Source organism: Canis aureus, chromosome 22 (genome assembly GCF_053574225.1).
Source record: "Canis aureus isolate CA01 chromosome 22, VMU_Caureus_v.1.0, whole genome shotgun sequence".
NCBI classification, from domain to species: Eukaryota; Metazoa; Chordata; class Mammalia; order Carnivora; family Canidae; genus Canis; species Canis aureus.
The window spans coordinates 16,635,566-16,649,083 of NC_135632.1; the positions used below are offsets into that span (position 1 = coordinate 16,635,566).

Below are 13,518 nucleotides of genomic sequence, written 5' to 3' on the forward strand. Positions count from 1 at the left end.
AAAAGCCACAAGCTGAAATAATTTACAAATCACCCCCCCTCCTGCTTTTTGTCACTGACCTGCATAAACTGCAGGACCAGCAGTCATGAAAATGAGGGGGGGTTGCCTGAGTTCCTCAGAATCTTCAGGACTGTAATGCATCAGAAAATGAACTCATGATTGTCTTACACATCCACCCACCTCTAAACACTACTGATGACCTCCTAGCAATCACTTAAACCCCAAGCTGATTGTATTCCCAGATTCCTCCTTTTCTCATACCAATCTCACTAAGTCCTCTCAAGTTTACCAACTTCTCCAATCCCAGGTTCTGTTTCAGATCTTCCCCAGCTCTTAAAGTCATCTCCTGTCTCTGGTCTAATACCTGAGTGAGGTACCCAAACCACAAGTCTGGAAGTGTCCCTGTCCTGTTTAAAAGCCCTGCAGTGGTCTCCTTTACCTCTAGGTTGAAGGTCAAGTTCTTTGGCATGCCTACGCGGTCTTCCGTGATCCGCCCCTACCCATCTCTTTGGCTAGACCCCCAATCCCTGCTACCTGCACCTTGCACTTTGTACCCAAACCAGGACCATCAAACCATGTAGGTACATATACCCTATACTGTTCTAGGGCATGTTTTTCAATGCCAGCCTCACCCACCACCTTCACCTGGAGAGCTACACTCATCTTTTAAGACTGTGCAGGAGGCATCTCCTCCAGAAAGCCTTCTCTGAGCCCACAGAGAAAAATAGATGTGCTTCCTTGGCCTTCTCCCATCCTTCTCTCTGTCGTATCATATTGTTTACTTTTCCTTCAGTCTCGACAGTTAGGAGGCCCCTCAGGGCAAGGACTGGATCTTATTTATCTTCCCTATGCCCAGCACAGAACAACAGACCAGGGATGTTGTAGGCATTCTGGAATTTGAACCTGAGCACAGATTTAATTAAGTTACGGTGAGAATTGTACAAATCAAAATTTGTACAACTTCTCAACAACTCATTGGTTGAGGGGACCACTTTCTTCAATCCCTAAAATTCCTGTATTAAAGGAGCAGTGATTGGATTCAAGCATTTATTCAAATAAGTCATAAAATTATAAAATCATGGACCACATATTTATTTACATACAATATACATTGTTCTATGTTCTAGAATGGACATAAAAGTGTCATTCTTTATATTTTGAGATATATCTTTTTTCACTCAACAATGTACTTTTTAGATTTATCAATGTTGATACATTTAAGATCTCATTTATACATTTTCATTGGTATGGTGTATTCCATTGTATGAATATATCATGGCTTATATGTTCATGATATATTTTATTTTTTTTTTAAAGAAACTTTTTTTTTTAAGTTTTATTTATTTATGATAGTCACAGAGAGAGAGAGAGAGAGGCAGAGACACAGGCAGAGGGAGAAGCAGGCTCCATGCACCAGGAGCCTGATGTGGGATTCGATCCCAGGTATCCAGGAACGCGCCCTGGGCCAAAGGCAGGCGCCAAACCGCTGCGCCACCCAGGGATCCCTCATGATATATTTTATTACTGGAATATGTGACCAATATGTAGGACTTTTTATTCCTAATAATATTACCTCCATTACTGAGTTTTCTCTTATACTGAAAATGCCACATAGATTACTTTCTTTTGATTTGTACTTGTAGGTATATCTTGCCTGATCTCTTTATCTGCAAATATTCTGACTTTATATTAACAATATCTTTAATGAACAACAAAGAGCTTGATTTTATTATTTGTAATCAATCTGTTATCTCTGCTTTTGGTAATTTCAAACTTCTGAATGCTGATATATTTAGACTTATTTATTACTGGGTAATTTTTTTTGGCTTGTTTCTTTGCTTCTTTTAATTTCCTTTTTTGAAGAACTTTCTTGCCTTCTGTTAAATTAATAAAGTTCTTATTCTTTCCTTTTACCCTTTAAATAATTTGGAAGCTATGGACTGTTTTTTTTTTTTTTTACTCTGTTTACATTTACCTTTTAAGTTCTTTTTTTAAAGATTTTATTTATTAATTTGAGAGAAAGAGAGGGAGCACTAGTATGGGGAATAGCAGAGGGAGAAGCAGACTCCCTGCTGAGCAGAGAGCCCAACTCTGATCCTAGGACTCTGAGATCATGACCTGAGCTAAAAGCAGATGCTTAACCAACTGAGACACCCAGGCACCCTATCTTTAAATTCTTTTAATAAAAAATATTTATTGATATATAATTCATGTAATTCACACAAAGTGTATAATTCAATAATTTATAATATATTCACAGAGTTGTGAAACCATCATCCCAATCAATTTTAGAAGATTTCATCACCACAGAAACAAACCCCATATCCGGTAGCAGTCACTCTTTAGGGTTCTTTGGATGCCTCCCTCCCTGCCCAAGGCAACCCTAATCTACTGTCTATCTTCACAGATTTGCCTAACTTTGACATTTCTTATAAATGGAATCATATTTTAGTCTTTTGTGACTAGCTTCATCTTTCACTAAGCATACTTCCATATTTCACTGATGCTATAGTATGTATCAGTGCTTCATTCTTTTTATTGCTAAATAATATTCCATTGTATGGGTATACCACATTTTATTTATCCAGTGATCAGTTGATAAACATTTGGATTGTTTCCAATTTGGGGCCATTATGGGTAATACTTTTACAAGTTATTGTGGGAACATACACTTTTCTCTTGGGTATTCTTAGGAACAGAATTTATATATTTAACCTGTTGAGGAACTGTTAGACTGTTTTCCAAAGTGGCTGTACCATTTTGCTTCCCTACTAACAATATGTAAGAGCATCAATTTCTCCACATTGTCACATTTGCTGTCTGCCTTTTTCATCCTAGCCGGTCGAGTGGGTATGAAGTGGTATCTCATTGTGGTTTTGATTTGCATCTCCCCGGTGGCTAATGTTGTTGAGCTTCTTTTTTATGTGCTTTTGGCCATTTGTATACCTTATTTGGATACATGTCTATTCAGATCCTTTGCTCATTTTAAATTGTATTATTTATCTTATTATTGAGTTATAGAAATTCTTTATATGTTCTAGATACAGTCCCTTATCTGTATATAATTAGCAAAAAATTTTCCCCATCTGTCTGTTGTCTTTTCACCCTCTTGGTGTTTCTTTGCAGCACGTTTTTTAAGTTTGATTATTTTCAATTTATTTTTTCTTTTGTTGCTTGTGCTTTGGTGCCATATAAGAAATTATTGCCTAATCCAAGGTCAGGAAGATCTATACCTATGCTTTCTTCTTCTATTTTTTAAGATGCATACTTAATTGTGCCACCATTTCCTTTATTCTCTTTTTTTGTGTGAAAAATCTAACACTTCAAAGTCTCCCCATGTCTCAACTGACTTTTTTATTTTATTCCTTTCATGCCATGTTTCAAATGAATCCAAGCCTATTACCTTCCAGTTTTTTCAGCTTTCAATCTGGAGTCCATTAATGTTTTTATTTTCATGTTCCATTTGTTTATATTAACAGGATTTCAAATGATTTTTTTCATATCCACTGCTCCTGTTTCACTTTGCCTATTTAATTTCATCAATTTATATTTTATTACTAGATGCCATTTCTTTATCTCTTTGAGGATCTTAAATACATTTTTTTAAGGATTTTATTTATTTATTCATGAGAGAGAGAGAGAGAGAGAGAGAGAGAGAGGCAGAGACACAGGCAGAGGGAGAAGCAGGCTCCATGCAGGGAGCCAGATGCGAGACTAGATCCCGGGACTCCAGGATCACGCCCTGGGCTGAAGGCAGGTGCTAAACTGCTGAGCCACCCAGGGATCCCCTTAAAGACACTTTTTTAAAAGTAACTTTCACACTGTCATTTTTATTTCATCTGTTGTGGATTCAGCTCACAACTGTCAATCTTTTTTAGCATTAGATTTTCTCTTGGGTTTTGAAATTTTTATTTACAGGTTCACCTTGAGTAATAAGGTTTACTTTTTCACCCTCTGTCTCCGAACTCAACTTTTATCCAAAACCAGAACACATACTGGTTCCTCACAGTTCCTCTCCAGTAGTGATGTTCTGGATATTTCCAAACAGTCAGGCAGTAGATGTCACCTTGGCTTGGACCTCCCCACTTCTGCATCCATGCACCTCTCTTCCAATGGAAGGCAGCTTTACATCAGCCATTGCTCCAAGCAGCAGGACTTTATATATTGAATTTCCTTATTTCTAACTGACAAGAAGACTGAGGCTCAGAGACATAAAGAAGCTCACTCAATCATCATATGGTTTCACTCATACATGGGATATAAGAAATAGTGAAAGGGACCATAAGGGAAAGGAGGGGAACTGAGTGGGAAAAATTAAGAGCGGGAGACAAACCATGAGAGACTCCTAACTCTGGGAAACAAACAAAGGGTTGCGGAAGGGGAGTTGGATGGGGGGGATGGGGTAGCTGGGTGACGGGCACTGAGGAGGGTACTAGATGGGATGAGCACTAGTGCCAATTTGTTGGTAGATTGAATTTAAATAGAAAGGAAGGAAGGAAGGAAGGAAGGAAGGAAGGAAGGAAGGAAGAGAGAGAGAGAGAGAGAGAGAGAGAGGAAGGAAGGAAGGAAGGAAGGAAGAAAAAGAAAGAAAGAAAGAAAGAAAGAAAGAAAGAAAGAAAGAAAGAAAGAAAGAAAGAAAGAGAGAGAGAGAGAGAGAGAGAGAGAGAGAGGGAGGGAGGAAGGAAGGAAGGAAGGAAGGAGAGAGGAAGGAAGGAAGGAAGGAAGAAAGAAAGGAAGAAAGGAAGGAAGAAAGGAAGGAAGAAAGGAAGGAAGAAAGGAAGGAAGAAAGGAAGGAAGGAAGGAAGGAAGGAAGGAAGGAAGGAAGGAAGGAAGGAAGGAAGGAAGGAAGAAAGGAAGAAAGGAAGGAAGAAAGGAAGGAAGAAAGGAAGGAAGAAAGGAAGGAAGAAAGGAAGGAAGAAAGGAAGGAAGGAAGGAAGGAAGGAAGGAAGGAAGGAAGGAAGGAAGGAAGGAAGGAAGAAAGGAAGAAAGGAAGGAAGAAAGGAAGAAAGGAAGGAAGAAAGGAAGGAAGAAAGGAAGGAAGAAAGGAAGGAAGAAAGGAAGGAAGAAAGGAAGGAAGAAAGGAAGGAAGGAAGGAAGGAAGGAAGGAAGGAAGGAAGGAAGGAAGGAAGGAAGAAAGGGAAACTCAAGATCACACAGCCAATCAATAGTGAGACTGGAGTTTAAACTTAGTTCTCTGACTCCAAAGCCCAGGCTCTTCCCAGTGTGCTGGGCTACTCTAAAGGATGACAGCAATGAGTGATGGGTTACATGGGCCCTATGACTCCAATTAGAGACAACATTCACAGCCACAGGAAATAGAGGGCTGCCCTGAGGGTGGTTTTTATTAAATATCCCTCCACTTGAATGCATCGATTACCATTCCTGAAGCAGCTTTATGTGCCCAGGAGGAGCTTTCTGGTTAGAGTGACACAAGTTCCAGCCCAAATCTGCCCCTTACTTTCAGGGTAAGTTGGACATATCACATCTCTGAGACTGTGTCCTCGTTATGAAGTAGGGTCAGTAATGTTTCTCTTCACAGGTCATAGCAAGGACGCCATGAGCTAACTCACAGAATAGGTACTCAGTGGTTCCTGTTTCCTTTTCTATGGACATGGCCAGTTTTGCACAGGGGCCTACGCAGGGCTGGAAGCATACTTTTCCTCCTCCTCCCCTGGAATCTGAAGAAAGCACATGCCAGGTAATCCTAGGCACAGTACATCAGACCTTAACACACCCCCATTCTGTAAGATACATTTCCCTACTGATTGCGGCCATGGGCATGAGAATGAGTGGGTAGCAGAGCAAGGCAAGGATCAGTGCCCATGAAGGCATCCATTCTAGTCTTCATAAGAGAACATTTTCCCTTGATAACCTGGAATAGAACAGAGCCTCTAGGAGGCAATAATTTTGGGTGGCAGCTCCAAAGGCTGATACAGCTATGAAGTAAGTCTCAAGAGAATAGAGCTGTTTCAAAGAAAATAAGAGTAATTCAGAGACTTGGGACTTTTCCTGAATAATGTATTTGAGTTCTAATTTTGTTTTTTCTTTTAAAGATTTTATTTATTTACTCATGAGAGACACAGGGAGAGAGAGAGAGAGGCAGAGACACAGGCAGAGGGAGAAGCAGGCTCCATACAGGGAGCCTGACGTGGGACTCCATCCCGGGTCTCCAGGATCAGGCCCTTGGCTGAAGGCAGCGCTAAACCGCTGAGCCACCCGGGCTGCCCAAGTTCTAATTTTGGATAGGTTTGCACACCAAAACTCCTTAACACTACTTGTGCCTGGGCTAGGCAAATATTTCTTGGATATGGCATCAAAACCACAGACCATTCAAGAAAAAAGTTAACTAGGGTTCATCAAAATTAAAACTTCCTGCTGACACAAATAAGAAAATGAAAAGTCAAGCCAAAGATTGGGAGAAAATATTTGCAAACCGTGTATTTGATTTTTTTAAAGTGTATTTATAATATATAAAGAATTCTCAAAATTCAATAAAACAAATAAAAAAACAATTTTAACAATGGACAAAAGATTTTAGCAGGCACTTTACCAAAGAAGATATATAAATGGCTATAAAACACATGAAAAGGAACTTGATATCCTGTTTTAATTGAAGACAGGCACATTAAAAACACAATGAAATACTACTACACCCATTAAAAGGGCTAAAATTAAAAATATTCACTGTGGCAAGAGTTGTCAAGGAACTAGAATTTTCACACACCGCTAATAGCCAAATAGAAAAACCACTTAGAAAATAATTTGACAAGTTTCTTAAAAAGTCAAATTTACACTTATCATGTGACCCAGCTGTAGTCCTAGGTACTTACCCAAGAGAGAAGCATGTATTCATGCAAAAACTTGTACATGAATATTCACGCAGCTTTACTTGTAATAGCCCCAAACTAGAAAGAAGCCAAGTGTCCATTCACATGTGAATAGATAACAAATTATGGTATATCCATATAATGGAATACTAGTCCACAGTGAAATAGAATTTCTACTGGGGCATTCTGAGTAGCTCAGTTAAGTGTCTGCCTTCAGCTCAGGTCCTGATCTCAGGGTCCTGGAATGGAGCCCTACATCCGGCTCCTTGCTCAGCAGAGCATTCGCTTCCCCTCCCTTCCCCACTTGTGCTCGCTCTCTGTCTCAAATAAAGAAATAAAATCTTTAAAAATAATAAAATAAAATAGAATTACTATTGATACATGCGACATGGAAGTATCTCAAAATAGTTTTGCTGAATGAAAGAAGCTGGACCAAAAAAGAGTTCATACCATATGACTGCACTTATATAAAACTCTAGTAAATGTAAACTAACATGTAAAGAGAGAGTGGTTGCCTGGAAATGAGTGGGTAGGAGGAAAGGATTATAAAATAGTGTGATAAAATTTGTAAGGTTGATTGTGGTGCTGTTTTCATGAGTGTGTACACATGGCAAGACCCATCAAATTTTACGCCTTAAATATATGCAGCTTCTTGTATGCAAATTGTATTTCAATAAAGTTATTAGGAAGAGGAGGAGGAAGAAAAGACCTAGGCTTAGTGATTCTCACCTGTTGTTAGTACACTAGCAAAAAAAAAAAAAAATCCAAAAAGCGAGAATATTTTCTCAAATTTGGAAATTGTTATGGAAAACTCAAGAATATACAGGGTTTTCCAGGAAGTTTTTATAGGTTTAAGGAATTTTTAAAAATTGATACTTGGAAAGTGTTTGGTAAATGAGTCTCACTCCATCCTTTGGAGTCTTAGATGGAACTACCATTCGCCTCAAGCCTTTATTTGTTTGCAGTTCCGGTCATTTTCCTGCAAACTTGCTGCACACATTACAAGCATGTCTTATCAGCTTCATGACAGTTGCCATTGCAGACACTCCTGCCTCCATGCCAACCTGCTCCCCTTCAAGTCCTTGGCTCTGAAATCAGGTCTTTGCCTGCCAGACATTTCTTGGCCTGCTCCTGCCATCTAAGCTGCTGGGTGCACTCAGCTTTTTATGCTCTATCCTTTGTCCTCTGGCTCACTACTTCTGGTTACCTGTGGAGGTGTACAGCCCCAGCCACGGGCTTCTAGGATTTAAACACTAATCAGACCTACCTGATGCCTCTGTCTGGGTCTGAGAGTAAAATTGTGGGGATGTGGTTCAGATTCTCTTGAGCTGGATTATTTTCTTACCTATGAATAATATCACAGGTTTCTTTAGTCTAAAGGTAGACAGTTGGCTTCCCCAAGAGACTCCAAGTATGTCCATGGAAACCTTCCTGACCTCTGCCACAGGCTGAGCTGGGTTTCCTCTCCTCTCCTCTAAGATCCCACACTCCCCTTTATTATCCCACTTACTTTGTTTGCTTTGTATTTTCTTGCTTTTTCCCAATCTATATCCTGTTTCCAGTGTGGAAAATTCTAGAGAACAGGAATCTTGTCTTACACATCTCGTTTTGTCAGCATGTAGCACACATTCAGGCACACAGGGGACAGATGGCTAAACAACTGATTTAGTTAGAATAGGAATACTAGCAGGACCCAAGTTGGTAGGTCTTGGGGATCATCTGTGTTTGCTTCAGCTTCTATTACAAATGTGGTTCCTTGACTTTTGATTTTTATCAGTGTGGTTTGGAAAGAAGCATTACCCTTCTTATTCTCTGCTAAACTGTATAGAAACTTATAAAATGTCTAAGTCTTAAAGATACATAAACACTAAATCAATTTATTCTGTCCAGATGAACTCTAACCTGCTTTCCAAATATATTACATTTCTTAGTCATATTCAGCAATCAGAAAGCTATGTTTGTTACATTTCTTAAAAAGAGAGATGACCAAGATTTGCACCCTCAATCTCTGGCCAATTTACTTCCCACATGTACCTGCTAAAGTCCTCCAAGCAGAATAGAGCAACCACTCCAGGAAAATTCACTTCAGAAAAATGCTGCTTCCCGATTAACTACTCCCCCACCAGGGAGTAGACGAGAGAGTGAGAATTATCTGGGAGCCCTCCTATAATCCCTCTGGTTTGAGTCCGGTACTAGAGGCCAAAGCTATCAGTCTATACCTGCCCCAATTTGCCTCTCTGGTTGCTGCTGGGATAATGCCCATTGAACAGGAGGTCTCACACCCACCTGACCACAGTGCCCCTAAGGGGAAGGGAATAGATGTTGCCCATCTTTCCCCCTTCCATTTCTGGCCCTAACCTCTTTATCCCACCCACCTCCCTGGGGAACAGGTCTTGGCCCGGACCTGAGTTCATCAACCAAGGAGTTAGAAGGATGATTTAAGGTACATACATACTGGACAAGAGCCAAGAGGGAAATCTGAGGAAATGGCACCCTAACCCCATTTCTATCCCATATTTGCCCTCTATCACCAAATCCCTATAGCAGTAACTCAATAAGAAAGCAAAACTGACAATGAAGATGGGAATAGCCCTGAGGCTGAATCCTAAAGAGCTATGACACATGTCTAAGGTATCAGGTTCCAAGAGGATTGGACAGCTGTGGGCAGTAGGATGTGCTTCTGTCACCTGGAGGATGTGGGCCCCAGTGACAAGACAGGAGGAGTCTTTTCTGGCAACATCTGAGGTGAAGACATCTGACCACCCAACAGCATGAACAGGCCCAAGACACTGAGCTGTGATCTCCTCCAAGGCACAGAGAGAACTGTGCAGCCACCTACTCACTGCTGTCAGCACTGAGAGAAAAAACAAAGCCCCTCATTTTCTCCTGCTTTTGCCCTCCAGTCCTCCAACTGTCTGCTGTCTGAGACTCTTGGCCTGATGTGAGCATGTGCTAGGAAAGCCAGACCCACTGGCAGGGCATGGAATGGATGATTTCAAGTCAAGACATGGAGTATCAACAGAGACCAAGCAAAGAGCCAGACCTCTTCCTACTGAGGAAGCTTTACTGAAAGAAACAGAAGAAAAGTTAAATAAAATTCATAAAACTGCCTAAAGCTATGCAATTAGAGAATTTTAAAAAGTTTGTGTACATTTTTTAAAAATCTCAATTGAAAAATGCAGTTACAGAACTAAAAAATAGAATTCAATTGAAAATGGAATTTACAATCTAAAATATCAAGTCAAAGAACTATTTTACTATGGAAGAGCAAAAAATACAAAGGAAAAAAAAGTGAAAAGAAAAAAATGTGAAGACTAGACCCAGGAGACCTAAGATGCAAAATGCAGAGTTGCAGGAGGTGGTACTAAACAGACCCAGGACGAGCAAGAGTGTAAACGGAGGGGAAAAAACTCTGAGTTGGAAAAGAGATACATTTTTGCATTGAAAAGCTTATATAACATCAGGCAGAAATAATGAAAAATCAAATACACACCTGATAAAATCTCTGAACTCAGGATAAAGAGACTTGCCTTGGCTTCCAAACACAGTGAGAAGATGAGTTTCAGAGGTAGGAGAATCAGAGCAGCAACAGATTTCTCATCTGCAACTTAGGACACCAGAAGATAGTGGCACAATATACATTTAGCTTTTCAAGGAAAGCATGTGATCCAATAATCTTATACTACCCAATAAAATATTCATATGGGAAAAGAGGATTTCTTTTCAGCTCAAGAAGACTTACAAGGTATGCTACCCAAGCATATTTCTAAATAAATTACTTAAGAGAGAACTCTAATTAGAAAAGAATAAAGAATCTCAAGGTAGGATGAAATATTCAAAGAGTAGAAGTCAGTCAAAAAAATATTTATTAAGTTCTATTTTGTTCCAGGGTGGAGTGGAGATAGACAGAGACCCTCCAGAAGCTCCTATTCAGGGACTTGGTGCTGTGAAGATTTCATGGGGTAGTGAGAAAGAGAGGGACAAGTACACAGGTGCTGTTTTGATAGAGTTGGGGATGATGTTTGATATGAGGATGGACCGTAAGGAGAAGGGGACCTTGCCATCTCAGAGAAGAGTACTCTGAGCAGAAGGTACACGGTCTCCGAGAAGGAAAGAAACATGGTGTGTCCCTTCATGCAGAAAGAAAACCAGTGTGGCTGAGTGTGGGGAGCTTGGGCAGAAGGAGGCAACATGGCAGAGATGGTCACCAACTCACTGAAATCAGGTTCTTCCTCTTATTCCTGGGCATGTGGTTAGACCACCTTCCCAGCCTACCTAGAAATGGGGTATGAGAGCTCCAGCCAGAGCAATGTGGGCAGAAGTGATATTCAATTATGCCCCCTAAAAACCATCCAAATGCCCTCCTCCCTCCTCGTTTTCCAGCTAGTTAGACTGGAAATGGCCCCAACAGTGACTTTGAAAGAGAGCTGCATATTGAAGATGATGACCACTTGTATCTTTGAATGATTGATATAGATGAACTTCACCAACCTGATCACCAAGCTGGTATGTGAGCAAGAAACAAAACCACCACACTGTCTGAGCCATTGTTGAATACTGGGTAAAAAACAAAGCAAAGCAAAACAAACCTGTTAAAGCAATTAGCACACCCTGACTACTACAAGTGGATAGGGTCTTGTGGGACCATTGTACAGAGTTCGAATTTCTCTCCCAGTGTAATAGGAAGGGCTGAGGGTGTAGTGGGAATGAGAGGGGGAGGGGTTCAGGAGGAAGTGACACTATCAAATTTATATTCTAGAATCTAGGGGCAGGGCTCCGAATCAGTCTTAGGAAAGATCATTGTGGCTCAGAGTGGAGCTTTAGAGAATGAGAGGCTATGCAGTGATTGCAATTTGGAGAAGTTCTGGAGGTAAGAGTTGGTTACAGGATATGTGAGAAGATGGAAGAAAGGAGGACTCATACATTTGAGGTAATTACTGAAATGTGGACAATTAAGATTTGTTCACCCCTGTTAAATCTGCAAGGTCTATTAGGCACCCAAGGGAGATGTTAGGTATATGAATCCAGAGTTTCAAACAATAAATTAAGGTTGAGGAAAGAACCATGAGAAACATAAACATATCCATGTTTCTGGAGCCTGTGACTGAGATCTCTTAGGGGAGAGTGTTGGTAGAGAAGACAAAGCAGAGCCCCAGGATTCTTGGCATTGCTAGGTGAGGAGGAGCCAGCATTACTGTCTCAGAAGGCGTGCCATTGAGGTAGGAGAAAAGCCTGGCTAGTGCAGGCTCACAGAAGCTTGGGGTGGGGGGTTTCCAGGTAATGTTTGGCTGCTGCGGTATAAGTGGAGAATAAGCAGGGAGTAGTTCAGGGCTTTTCCAGTCAGATACTTAAGCAGGGATGTATTAGTTTCCTAGGGCTACCATAACAAATTGGTGGCTTAAAACAACAGATTTATTCTCTCACATTTCCAGGGGCCAGAAGTCTGAAATCAACAAGATAGCAGAGTTGAATCCTTCTTGGAGGCTCTGGAGAATTCGCTCTATGCGTCTCTCCTAGTTCCTGATGGCTGTTGGCAATCCTTAGCTTATAGACAGATCACTGCAATCTCTGTGTCCATCTTCTCTCTGGATTTCTGTGTCTGTTTCTCCTTTCCTCTTCTAAGCACTTGTCATTGCACGTAGGGCCCTGTTCTCATCCAGGACAATCTCATCTCGAGTTCCTCAACTTAATTACATCTGCAGAGATCAGTTTTCCCAAATAAATTCACATCTATAGACTCCAAGCCAGCATAGCTTTGAGGAGGGGTCACTATTTGACTTCCTATAAGGAGGGAGTGGGGGAGAGCAAGTGAGTTAAAAGGATTTACAAAGAAGCTATTCAGTTGGATCATGGGATCCAAGCTGGATGAGTAGGGAGAGGAGGACATGAGAAGGTCATGGAGAAGAAAGAGCAGCTAAGCAGGAGAACTAGAGCGAGGGAGGATGACATCATAATGGTTGATGGAGTTCACTTATTGATGACGACACAGTCTGGGCAGGGGCATCTGAGTGAGAGACTGAAGGGACATGGAGGAAAAGAGGGCATGGATTCAGAGTGCTGGCTGGATCACCAGCATGGGCGATGAAGCCCTCAGAATGATGACCAGAGTGGAGAAGTCGAGAAACAGTGAGTCCATGGCCGGGAGCATCAACAAGCAAGAGACAGGACAAAAGCAGGAGGACAGCAATTAGGAGGACTGAGCAAGGGACAATTATGGCTAAATCAGAATAGACAAATGTAAAGGGACTGCAAGCTATAATATAAGGAATTAAAAGTTATAAACATAAAAACTAAAAGGGGAATCAGAATTCCAAAGGATTCCAACAAAACCCAGGAGTTGGTGGGAGAGGGACAGAGGGAATAGAGAAGTAATCTAACAACTTCATTCTACGTAGGGTATGCGGCTGGAGTGGAATTGAATAAAAATGATGCTAAAAGGTCTCCTCTTGGGAAACTGGAACTTTTAATATATTGATAGAGGAATTCAAAATACTCTTCAAAATATATGTACCCACTAAAATACAAACATCTAAATAAAGCTTCCCAATCACCAGAGGCCAAAACAGTAACTAAAACTAAAAGTCTATCAATGCAGTAAAAAACTGGTTAAGGAAGGAAACAGGAACAAATAATACATAATAGTACTAAAAGCACAAAATAAGATTTAAAAAGGCCAAATATGTCCTTTATT

At 40.6% G+C, this 13,518-nt stretch overlaps 1 long non-coding RNA gene across 1 annotated transcript in view; it reads right to left on the reverse strand.

The window, feature by feature from the left end:
* Window positions 1-12,769, reverse strand: part of LOC144293809 (uncharacterized) — a 52,846-nt gene extending 40,077 nt beyond the window's left edge. The window contains exon 1 of the long non-coding RNA XR_013361128.1: window positions 12,252-12,769. This is a non-coding gene — a long non-coding RNA (uncharacterized LOC144293809). The remainder of the gene's footprint in view (window positions 1-12,251) is intronic.
* Window positions 12,770-13,518: the final 749 nt, after the last annotated feature.